This window comes from Periplaneta americana, chromosome 16 (genome assembly GCF_040183065.1).
Source record: "Periplaneta americana isolate PAMFEO1 chromosome 16, P.americana_PAMFEO1_priV1, whole genome shotgun sequence".
NCBI classification, from domain to species: domain Eukaryota; kingdom Metazoa; phylum Arthropoda; class Insecta; order Blattodea; family Blattidae; genus Periplaneta; species Periplaneta americana.
Genome location: NC_091132.1, coordinates 7,298,101 through 7,311,106, shown reverse-complemented (window position 1 = coordinate 7,311,106; position 13,006 = coordinate 7,298,101). Strand labels below are relative to the sequence as shown.

The 13,006-nt window shown below is 39.4% G+C and overlaps 1 protein-coding gene across 4 annotated transcripts in view; it reads left to right on the top strand.

Moving 5' to 3' along the window:
* The first annotated feature begins 5,893 nt into the window (after positions 1-5,893).
* The window catches only part of LOC138716418 (uncharacterized), a 50,884-nt gene continuing 43,771 nt past the window's right edge, over positions 5,894-13,006 (top strand). For 3 of the 4 annotated variants that reach the window (XM_069849489.1, XM_069849488.1, XM_069849485.1), the window contains exon 1: positions 5,894-7,314. The gene's annotated coding sequence lies outside the window, so the exon portion shown is untranslated. The remainder of the gene's footprint in view (positions 7,315-13,006) is intronic. The other variant, XR_011336659.1, reaches the window with a different exon arrangement.

Here is a 13,006-nt window from a genome sequence, read left to right as displayed (position 1 = left end):
TTTTCCAGCCGCACATATACCTGAAAAGAATACAGAGTGAACCAGCAAGGGCTGAACTCCTGACCGCAAGCATGATAACTATTTTCTGAGTTTGATCATAACAGTCCCACCCATTTACTAAGTGCAACTTCACTTATTTACAAATACTTTAATATTTTATTTAATTTCACTTAATTTTTGTCTTTTACGTTCTGCGTTGTGATATGTTCTGCACTTAGGTATTCTGCATTATGGAACACTAGTCCTATTGTAGAGTAACTTGTCTCTACCTGTTGGCGTAGGGAGAGTGGGGAAGGGTAAAGATTGCAGCTATTTCCCTTTTTCCCAGGTAGAGCTTCACAATTTGCGGATTTGTTTACGGGTAACCATGGCAACGAACCCTTACATGATTTCCATAGAGCCTGTCTTCGAAGGTACGTGAATCGCTGACAAAACATTTCCTTTGTAGCTGCAAGGACCCTTATCGCTTCCTGGCTTCGCTCCTTTGAAAGGAAAATAATGGCACGCGAATATATTGAGTGTCCACACTTCTTTGCACTTCTTCATTTCAGTTTGTGAGACGTGTGCAAAGAGTGACTGTGTTATGTCTTGTTGCTAAAACGATATATTATAATATTAAGTTAACTAAGCAGTTATTTAGTTTTAGTGATAGTTTCATAATTATTTTTAAAAGTGGTGACTCAGATATTTTTATTGACAACGGGGAATGTATCCTTTAAACGAATATAGTGTGTAGCGTGTTACAGACATCATTTTCGCGATAGACTGAAGGTGATGAAAGATATGTATTGTTAGCGGAGAAACCACCAGCGTGGCTCAGTCGATTAAGGCACTTGCCTGCCGGTCTGAAGTTGCGCTCGAGTGCGGGTTCGATCCCCGCTTGGGTTGATTACCTGGTTAGGTTTTTTCGAGGTTTTCCCCAACTGTAAGGTGAAAGTCAGGTAATCTGTGGCGAATCCTCGGCCTCATCTCGCCAAATACCATCTCGCTATCACCAATCTCACCGACGTTAAATAACCTAGTAGTTGATACAGCGTCATTAAATAATCCGAGGTTTTTCCCAGCCGTAAGGTGCATGCCAGGTAATCTATGGCGAATCCTCGGCCTCATCTCGCCAAATACCATCTTGCTATCACCAATCTCATCGACGTTAAATAACCTAGAAGTTGATATAGCGTTGTTAAATAACCCGAGGTTTTCCCCAGCTGTAAGGTGAACGCCAGGTAATCTGTGGCGAATCCTTGGCCTCATCTCACCAAATAGTATCTCGCTATCACCAATCTCATCGACGCTAAATAACTTTGCAGTTGATACAGCGTCGTTAAATAACCGACTAAAATAAAAAAAATTGTTTTCGGGGAAACCAACACTTGTTACTAATATATCGGCAAAGAAGTTGAAAAGGAAAGGTGCAAGATCTTACACCAAACATTTTAAAAGTACGTGGTACAGTGAAGATCAGTGGCTGTGCGGTAGTTCTTATTTGGAAAAATTGTTTTGTTGGTCCTGTTTGTTAGTTAGAATAAAAAAATCGGCATGGAAGTTGGATGGATTTTGTGAAAACAGATTAAGTTTTTGTCAGTTTTTTTGAAAAGGCTAAAGAAGGGGCTGAATTCTCAGGGCGGAAATATGTTAAGCTGTCAGAAGGTGAACTTTTTCAGAAGTACAAACAATTATTTTTTAAATAAGTTACTTGTCGTCATATTTATGCAAGTTAACACTAGATATCAAGATATTGAACAGCTTCAGTTTTGCTCTTTTGCCAATACTTTAAAATTGGTTCAGTATTCTAATATTTTTCCTTCTAATGCTCTTACCGCTCTACAAAAGACTTTCCCAAATTTGTTCAAAGTAAGTCGTTTGAAAACAGAACTAGAGCTTCTCTATGCAGATCATGAGTACCAGAACATTTCCCCTGATACAGGCACTAAAACTTGTAAGATAAAACAAAGACGTATTGAAGAAACCTATAGGCTCTTTTCCCTTATTGTGACATTACAGTCAACAAGTGTTGCAGTGGAGTGAAGTTGTTTTTTTTGTGCACTCAACCGCATAAAGAAAAATCTTCGCAATTCAATGGCACAAGGGAGATTAACATCATTGGCGTGCATCTCCATTCACAAGGATTTGCTACAGATCTGATTGAGAAGTAGCCATTTCATGACGACATCAGTGACAATTCTCCTTCCATAGAGACAGACGAATCAACTTAATCTACAAAAAATAGGTAAGTTGTACTTCATGTCCCTTAATAAAAGAGCTTGACCAACTTTTGCGGTTGCGAGCCGCCACTGGACAACTCCAATATTATTTTCAAATTTTAGAGAAAAATACAAATCTAGGATTATTGAAATTATGGATCCTGAATGTATGTATTGATAGTGATCTAATTAGAAGAAAAAAGTAAGAATATTTTAATTTTTAAAGTCAGTTACAGTTTTTTGCGATTTCCCAACAATGTGTTATTTTGGACGTGTCCCCTTTTGCAAATCGAGGACAGAATTATTTGTTGCGCAATTTACATGTTCACTTTCCTTCTTATTAACAATAAGAGAAATATTCGCCTACTGATAAGTCATATCTACTGCATGGCTTAGATTTTATGACCTGTTTGCAGATAACGGCATAATAATTGTATAAAGATGGAACATTCTTACTTTTAGATCATATCACATACAGAATAATAGTATTTCAGAAGTTACTTTATTGGATTCAGGAACTACTGAAAAAAATTATGTTTCTGTCAAAATATTTTTTTAGAACTTTAAATTACCACCTAATAAAGCAAAATAAGTAGAAATACAGCTTACAATAAATTTTGTGTAATTTATACCTTCAAACTTTTGTTTCATTGGCCATTTCAAATAAAACTGGCAATAAAACTTATTTAATTTATACCTAGTGTACATAAATAATTTTGAATTGACCACCAATGGCGAGGACATTTTAATGATGGTTGGTAGCCGTGAGTGAAAATAAACGAAACCACGAAAGTAGAAATGAATGTCGGAGTTGTGCCGTCTTTGATCAGATTTGTTTCATGATGTATTGCTATGTAATTTGTGACATGCAATAGTTTAAATGCTTCAATATGAAGCAATAGTAGAATTTCACTAACTTTTATGTACATATTAGTTTTGCCCAACTCTTTTTAGGTCGCTGGCTCCGCCTGTAGTCAGTGAAAGCAGGGTGGTAAACCTTTTGGAATTGCAGAAAATACACTATACAAAATAATAGACAGGTCTGTTGAAATAAAAAGTGAAATCTCTAAAAAAATTAAACAAAAATGACGAGAGCTAAAAATATCAAAAGACGATGTAAATCGTAATTTCCGCCAGAAAATCCGTTACCCGTCAAAGCCATTTTTTTACCGGCCGCTACGTTGAAATTCCGTCAAAACTGACGGAATTTCCGTCTAGTTGGTAACACTGCCGAAACCCAACACGCAAAGTCAATATGGCTGCTAAAATGGGATTCTGGAAAGATTACGTCCTTTAATTTTAGGAAATAGCTATCAGAATATTAAATTCAATGAAGTTAGTGCTATATTACCTTTGAAAGTGATTGTTTCAATGCCTGTATGTAGTAACATTGAGTGGAAATATAATCTATTAGTTATCCCTGTTAAAAGAAATATTAGGTTATGTAACGTTTGTTAAAAAAAATATTAATTTTATTTCATAATTAAAAACTTTTTGGTTAATTTTTTTTTATATTTTAAAATGAAACTTTGTATTATCCTACTTCCTCATGTAACATAACATAACCAAGTCCAATATTACAATATAGCGCGTGAAAACCACTTCATTCCCGTACACAAAATCCTTACCAATATCAATATTATGTAACAATTAAATCAGTACAAAATACCAAAACCCCAATTTGCCACTGCCCCTATACGGAAGCGCGTCATCATCATCATTATTATTATTATTATTTTACATAACAGTCTTCAGCTACTGAAATAGTGTAATAGACCTTAGAATTAAAAAAATTGTTTATCATAAAAAGGCTTGCTAATGAGCCAATTAATTTACAGATAACATTTATAAATTCACTACAGCTAAAGTAAATAAATAGCCAATGTACGTATTTTATTAGGCACTTATATTGCCATTATCTCAAAGTTATTGCTGGTTTTTGTTAGTCGACATTTTGGTCGATGAAACAATTACGTAGTGTTATGATCATGACAATCTTTCCTAAAAGTGTAGGTCTAATTATTAAAATTTTGCTTCATATACATTAATAATTGAAAAATATATAAACTTATGATAGCTAAGATCTTCTCGTTAATAAATAAAGGATGACAATGATCATGATAATGAGAATTGGTGATAGACTAATCCTGATGGCTTTTTTTTTTGTATAATTTAAAAATCTTGATGATGTGAGTACTGTTCTCCCATAATAAGATGCCATATTTTAATGTACTGTTAAATATGCGTAATCAGCAGTGTTAATATATTTTAATGGTAAAATATTTTTAAACTTAAAAAAAATTAAATCCTGGATAATTTAATACTTAAAAGCTCAATACGTTGTCTGAAGTTAGCTTTGTGTCAACCACAATTTCAAGCATGTTATATGAACAATTTGTTGAGCAAGATTTTTAATTAGCCTAAATGTTAATTATTCTGTTTTATTTTCATTTAAAACTAAAGCATTAGCTTCAAAATAAATTTTTAACTTGTACAATATAAGTCAGTGTTTCACTTTGAAGCAACGGTATTACCTTAATGATTGTATAGTTTAGAATTTTAACTTTTATCTACATTACAGAAAGTGACGCATTATCTATTCATTTCAGACTGTGTGACATCTTATTTATGGATTCAAACAACATCTTATATGTGAAAAATATGCTTTCTATGGGTAGTAAGTGGTAACAAGTCAATGTGTTAAGTGAGAAAGTCTTGCTGTACTGAGTTTGGGGACTGGCAGTAGTTTCGGAAGAATGCTTATAAAAGAATAAGTACACTTTCCTCTCGTATTAGTTGCACGATAGATTTTCATTAGGAGCATACAAACTAGGAAATAAGAGTCTTTGGAAATGGAGGGTAGTTATCAGTTACTAGAAGGGGTTGATATTTTCTTTTTCTATATAATTACCTGTAATATAAAAGTAAAGTATTGGCTATAATGTAATACAGAGGTAGTTGAAGGTAATAAAGTGGGAGTGTGCAGAAGAGGAGAGAGAAAATTATGGAATTGAGTCATGGTAATCCATGATGCCATTGAGCAACGATTTGTAGAAGTATATTTCCAGGACTAGTACTTGATTTGTAACTGTTGTATTTAATGAGTGGTACGTCTTGATTTGGTAATCTTGTTACAGGTGGTTCACTGACTCCAGAAGAAGAAGTGGAGTTGGCAAAGTGGAGACAAGAAATTGTTCATTCGAACACACAGCTCACAAGAACTTCTGAGACACCCAAAGTTAACAGATTCAGCTTTGTCAAGACTCCGTCTTCTGCCCAAGGTAAGTGTAAAATGTTCACTCTTTAATGTATGACCATCTGTTTCGTTTTCGAGGACCTGACTACAATCCAGGTCCAGATACATTGTAACTAGTTTTTACTACTTTAATATTTTCTACCTCTGTTAACTTTCTATGTGTTTTGTACTATGAAGGAACAACTGTGAAACAAGCTCTACCGTTAGATAAATATTTTTTTTTTCAAGTTGATAGCAACATTTATTACATTCTCATGCTTTTTGTGGTCTTGTCATTCTGAATATTAGTTGGCGACTTCATTGTGATACGTAGACAGGTAGCTACAATAGTGGCTTAGTGCATAATGATTGCTAAATACTTTCCAGGAATTTTACAACTATGGCAATACTTTTGTTTAGTGATTGTGTACAATAATAGACTTTACACTAATGGTTTTAGAGCACTTATAGGGACTGAAGTGTAGGTTAATTATTTTCAAAATTCATAGTAAAGTTTATTACATTGGATGCTGCTTGTAGAGTTATTGTTTTGAATATTACTTGAGGACTTGTTTCTGACATTTGGAGAAGTGCAATGGGGACTATGGTCTTGCGTAATGATTGTTAGATTCATGCCAGACCTTTGTTTTGTTGCTTTACATAATAATTGGCTCAATCTACTAATTATAGAGCTGCATTACCGACTGAGTTGTTGAATGAATATGTACAAATTAAAATAATTAGAACGCCCATGCTCATTGTGGTGGTGTTGTTTTGAATAGTAATTGACGAGTTCACACTGATACTTGGACACGTGCAATAAGGTCTCTAGTCTTGCATAATCATTGCTAAATTCATGCCTGGACTTATACATCTGCATAGTACTTTTATATAGCGGTTTACATAATAAATGACTTTACATTGATAGTTACAGAGCAGTTATATAGATGGATGTGTAGGTTACATATTATCCATAGCAATATTTGTTACATTCTTATGCTTTTTCAGGTGTTGTAGTGTTGTATAATGTTTGACGATTTCGTACTGACAATAGCTACAGGTAGTCTACAGTTGAATATTTAATGCTAAATTGATGCCAGGGATTATGTAAGTTTCAGAGTATGGTACCTTTATTTTCTCTTTTACATAATATCTCATTTAATCTACTAATCATAGAACTGCATTAGCGACTGAGTTCTTGCATGAATGTTTACAAATTAAAAAAAAAATAGAATTATCCATACATGTAGTGGTGTCATTCTTTTGAATAACAATTGACGATTTCATACTTGGACATGTGCAATAGGTACTCTGTTCTTACATATAATGATTGCTAAATTCATGCCACAACATATAGAACTATGACAGTACTTTTTTTTTTTTGGTCCTTTTACATTATAAATGGATTGACATTGAGAGTTAAAGAGGTAGTAATGGCGAGTGAACTGTTTGAAAATATTTTCCAAATTCTTAGGTCTTGTTGCTTTGAATAGAAATTGACGACTTTATTCTGATACTTTGGCAGCTGCAATAGGGACTCTGGTCATGCATGAAGATTGCTAAATTCATGACAGGATTTATAGGAATGTGACAATACTTTAGTGCTTTTGTATAATAACTAATTTTATACTAATAGTTATAGAAAAATTATAAAGACTATCTTAATTTTTTTCCAAATACATAGCAAGATTTAGTACAACCATTCACTGTTTGGTGTTATAGTGTTCAATAATGTTTCAGCACTTCATACTGACACTTGGCAAGCTGCAGTGGTGATCACAGAGAGTGGGAAGAGAAGATAGAGAAAGCAGAGTGAGCAGAGACAAGCAGAGAGGGCACAGAGAAACAGAGAGAGCATAGTGAAGCAGAGAGAGCACAGTGAGTACAGAGAGATAAGCGAGAAGGCAGAGAGAGAGAGCATACAGAGGGCAAAGAGAGGACAAAGATAGAAGACAGAGAACAGAGAGGAAGTAGAGAGAAAAGAGAGGCCAAAATGAGTACAGAGAGAGTACGGAGGAGGTAAATAGAATACAGAGAATGCAGATAGAGTTCAGAGAGGGCAACCAGAGTACAGATATCGCAGATAGAGAAAAGAGAGAAAGTAGATAGGACAAACAGATAAAAGAGGGGATAGATAGAGCACAGAGAGGAAACAGAGAGGGCAGAGAGACCACTGAGGGGGCAGACAAGAAAATAGAGAGGAATGAGAGACAACAGAGGGGACAGGGAGAGCACAGATAGAACAGGATGTGCACATAGGATCAGAAGGATCACAGTGGGAAGGGGGAGAGCACACAGGGTACAGAGAGGAAAGAGAGGGGACAGGTAGAGCACAGTGGGGACAGGGAGAGCTCCGAGGAGACAGGAAGAACATAGAAGGGTCAGAGAGAAGAAAGAGGGGCAGGAAGAACACAGAGAGAACAGAAACAACACAGGTGGGGCGGGGAGAGACCAGAGGGAACAGGAAGAACACAGAGGGAACTGAGATAAGACAGAGGGGGCAGGGAGAGACCAGAGGAGACAGGGAGAGTCCAGAGTTTACAGGAGGAACACAGAAGGAACAGAGAGAAGACAGAGGGGACAGGAAGAACATAGAGTCAACAGAAAGAAGAGAGAGGGGCAGGGAGAGATCAATGAGACCAGAGAGAAGACAGAGGTAGCAGGGAGAAAACAGAGGGGACAGGAAGAACACAGTGGGGACAGGGAGAGATCAGAGGGGACAGGAAGAACATAGAGTAAATAGAGAGAAGAGAGAGGGGCTGGGAGAGATCAGTGGTGACATAAAGACCATAGAGTGAACAGAGAGAAGAGACAGGGGCAGGGAGAGATAAGTGGTGACATAAACAACATAGAGTGAACAGAGAGAAGACAGGAGACAGGGAGAGATAAGTAGTGACATAAACAACATAGAGTGAACGGTGAAAAGACAGAGGGGACAGGGAGAGATCAGTGGTGACATAAAGAACATAGAGTGAACAGAAAGAAGAGAGAGGGGACAGGGAGAGATCAGTGGTGACATAAACAACATAGAGTGAACAGAGAGAAGACAGGGGACAGGGAGAGATCAGTGGTGACATAAACAACACAGAGTGAACGGTGATAAGACAGAGGGGACAGGGAGAGATCAGTGGTGACATAAACAACATAGAGTGAACAGAAAAAAGACACAGGGGATAGGGAGAGATCAGTGGTGACATAAAGAACATAGAGTGAACAGAGAGAAGACAGAGGGGACAGAGAGAGATCAGTGGTGACATAAAGAACATAGAGTGAACAGAGAGAAGAGAGAGGAGACAGGGAGAGATCAGTTGTGACATAAAGAACATTGAATGAACATAGAGAAGAGAGAGGGGCAGGGAGAGATCAGTGGTGAAATAAAGAACATACAGTGAACAGAGAGAATAGAGAGGGGACAGGGAGAGATCAGTGGTGACATAAAGAACATAGAGTGAACAGAGAGAAGAGACAGGGGCAGGGAGAGATCAGTGGTGACATAAAGAACATAGAGTGAACAGAGAGAAGAGACAGGGGCAGGAAGAGATCAGTGGTGACATAAACAACATAGGGAAAACAAAGAGAAGACAGAGGGGACAGGGAGAGATCAGTGCTGACATAAAGAACATAGAGTGAACAGAGAGAAGACAGAGGGGACAGGGAGAGATCAGTGGTGGCATGAAGAACACAGAGTGAACAGAGAGAAGACAGAGGGGACAGGGAGAGATCAGTGGTGACATAAAGAACATAGAGTGAACAGAGAGAAGAAAGAGGGGACAGGGAGAGATCAGTGGTGGCATAAAGAACACAGAGGGAACAGAAAGAAAACACAGGGGATAGGGAGAGATCAGTGGTGACATAAAGAACATAGAGTGAACAGAGAGAAGACAGAGGGAACAGGGAGAGATCAGTGGTGGTATAAACAACATAGAGTGAACACAAAAAAGACACAGGGGGTAGGGAGAGATCAGTGGTGACATAAACAACATAGAGTGAACAGAGAGAAGACAGATGGAACAGGGAGAGATCAGTGGTGACATAAAGAACATAGAGTGAACAGAGAGAAGAGAGGGGGGACAGGGAGAGATCAGTGGTGACATAAAGAACATAGAGTGAACATAGAGAAGAGAGAGGGATAGGGAGAGATCAGTGGTGACATAAAGAACATAGAGTGAACAGAGAGAAGAGAGAGGGGCAGGGAGAGATCAGTGATGACATAAAGAACATAGAGTGAACAGAGAGAAGACAGAGGGGACAGGGAGAGATCAGTGGGCACATAAAGATTAGAGAGTGAACAGAGAGAAGAGAGAGGGGACAGGGAGAGATCAGTGGTGACATAAAGAACATAGAGTGAACGGAGAGAAGACAGAGGGGACAGGGAGAGATCAGTGGTGACATAAGGAACATAGAGTGAACAGAGAGAAGACAGAGGGGAAAGGGAGAGGTCAGTGGTGACATAAGGAAAATAGAGTGAACAGAGAGAAGACACAGGGGATAGGGAGAGATCAGTGTTGACATTAACAACATAGTGTGAACGGAGAGAAGACAGAGGGAACAGGGAGAGATCAGTGGTGACATAAAGAACATAGAGTGAACAGAGAGAAGAGAGGGGGGACAGGGAGAGATCAGTGGTGACATAAAGAACATAGAGTGAACATAGAGAAGAGAGAGGAACAGGGAGAGATCAGTGGTGACATAAAGAATAGAGAGTGAACAGAGAGAAGAGAGAGGGGACAGGGAGAGATCAGTGGTGACATAAAGAACATAGAGGGAACAGAAAGAAGACACAGGGGATAGGGAGAGATCAGTGGTGACATAAAGAACATAGAGGGAACAGAAAGAAGACACAGGGGATAGGGAGAGATCAGTGGTGACATAAAGAACATAGAGTGAACAGAGAGAAGACAGAGGGGACAGGGAGAGATTAGTGGTGACATAAGGAACATAGAGTGAACAGAGAGAAGACAGAGGGGAAAGGGAGAGGTCAGTGGTGACATAAAGGACATAGAGTGAACAGAGAGACGAGAGGGGCAGGGAGAGATCAGTGGTGACATAAACAACTTAGAGTGAACAGAGAGAAGACAGAGGGGACAGGGAGAGATCAGTGGCGACATAAAGAACATAGAATGATAAGAGAGAAGAGAGAGGGGCAGGGAGAGATCAGTGGTGACATGAATAACATGGAGTGAACAGAGAGAAGACAGAGGGGACAGGGAGAGATCAGTGGTGATATAAATAACATAGAGTGAACATAAGGAAGACAGAGGGGACAGGGGGAGATCAGTGGTGACATAAAGAACATAGAGTGAACAGAGAGAAGAGAGAGGGGCAGGGACAGAGATCAGTGGTGACATGAACAACATCGAGTGAACAGAGATAAGACAGAGGGGACAGGGAGAGATCATTGGTGACATAAACAACATAGAGTGAACATAGAGAAGAGAGAGGGGACAGGGAGAGATCAGTGGTGACATAAACAACATAGAGTGAACAGAGAAAAGAGAGAGGCAGGGAGAGATCAGTGGTGACATAAAGAACATAGAGTGAACAGAGAGAAGAGAGGGGGCAGGGAGAGATCAGTGGTGACATAAACAACATAGACTGAACAGAGACAAGATAAGAGGGGTCAGGGAGAGATCAGTGGTGACATGAAAAACATAGAGTGAACATAGAGAAAAGAGAGGGGACAGGGAGAGATCAGTGGTGACAAAAACAACATTGAGTGAACAGAGAGAAGAGAGAGAGGGGCAGGGAGATATCAGTGGTGACATAAACATCATAGAGTGAACAGAGAGAGGACAGAGGGGACAGGGAGAGATCAGTGGTGACATAAACAACATAAAATGAACATAGAGAAGAGAGAAGGGACAGGGAGAGATCAGTGGTGACAAAAACAACATTGAGTGTTCAGAGGGAAGAGAGAGGGGCAGGGAGAGATCAGTGGTGACATAAACAACATAGACTGAACATAGAGAAGAGAGAAGGGACGGGGAGAGATCAGTGGTGACAAAAACAACATCGAGAGAACAGAGGGAAGAGTGAGGGGCAGGGAGAGATCACTGGTGACATAAAGAACCTAGAGTGAACAGAGAGAAGAGAGAGGGGACAGGGAGAGATCAGTGGTGACATACACAACATAGAGTGAACAGAGAGAAGACAAAGGGGACAGGGAGAGATCAGTGGTGACATAAAGAACATATTGAGAACAGAGAGGAGAGAGAGGGACGGGGAGAAATCAGTGGTGACATAAACAACATAGAGTGAACAGAGAGGAGTGAGGGGACAGGGAGAGATCAATGGTGACATAAACAACATAGAGTGAACAGAGAGAAAAGAGAGGGGCAGGGAGAGATCAGTGGTAACATAAGCAACATAGAATGAACATAGAGAAGAGAAAGGGACGGGGAGAGGTCAGTGGTGACAAAAACAACATTGAGGGAACAGAGGGAAGAGTGAGGGGCAGGGAGAGATCAGTGGTGACATAAAGAACATAGAGTGAACAGAGAGAAGACAGAGGGAACAGGGAGAGATCAGTGGTGGTATAAACAACATAGAGTGAACAGAAAAAGACACAGGGGATAGGGAGAGATCAGTGGTGACATAAACAACATAGAGTGAACAGAGAGAAGACAGAGGGAACAGGGAGAGATCAGTGGTGACATAAAGAACATAGAGTGAACAGAGAGAAGAGAGGGGGGACAGGAAGAGATCAGTGGTGACATAAAGAACATAGAGTGAACATAGAGAAGAGAAAGGGACAGGGAGAGATGAGTGGTGACATAAAGAACATAGAGTGAACAGAGAGAAGAGAGAGGGGCAGGGAGGGATCAGTGATGCCATAAAGAACATACAGTGAACAGAGAGAAGACAGAGGGGACAGGGAGAGATCAGTGGTGACATAAAGAATAGAGAGTGAACAGAGAGAAGAGAGAGGGGACAGGGAGAGATCAGTGGTGACATAAAGAACATAGAGGGAACAGAAAGAAGACACAGGGGATAGGGTGAGTTCAGTGGTGACATAAAGAACATAGAGTGAACAGAGAGAAGACAGAGGGGACAGGGAGAGATCAGTGGTGACATAAAGAATATAGAGTGAACAGAGAGAAGAGAGAGGGGACAGGGAGAGATCAGTGGTGACATAAAGAACATAGAGGGAACAGAAAGAAGACAAAGGGGATGGGGAGAGATCAGTGGTGACATAAAGAACATAGAGTGAACAGAGAGAAGACAGAGGGGACAGGGAGAGATCAGTGGTGACATAAGGAACATAGAGTGAACAGAGGGAAGACAGAGGGGAAAGGGAGAGGTCAGTAGTGACATAAGGAAAATAGAGTGAACAGAGAGAAGACACAGGGGGTAGGGAGAGATCAGTGGTGACATAAAGAACATAGAGTGAACAGAGAGAAGAGAGAGGGAACAGGGAGAGATCAGTGGTGGTATAAACAACGTAGAGTGAACAGAAAAAAGACACAGGGGATAGGGAGAGATCAGAGGTGACATTAACAACATAGAGTCAACAGAGAGAAGAGTGGGGGGACAGGGAGAGAACAGTGGTGACATAAAGAACATAGAGAAG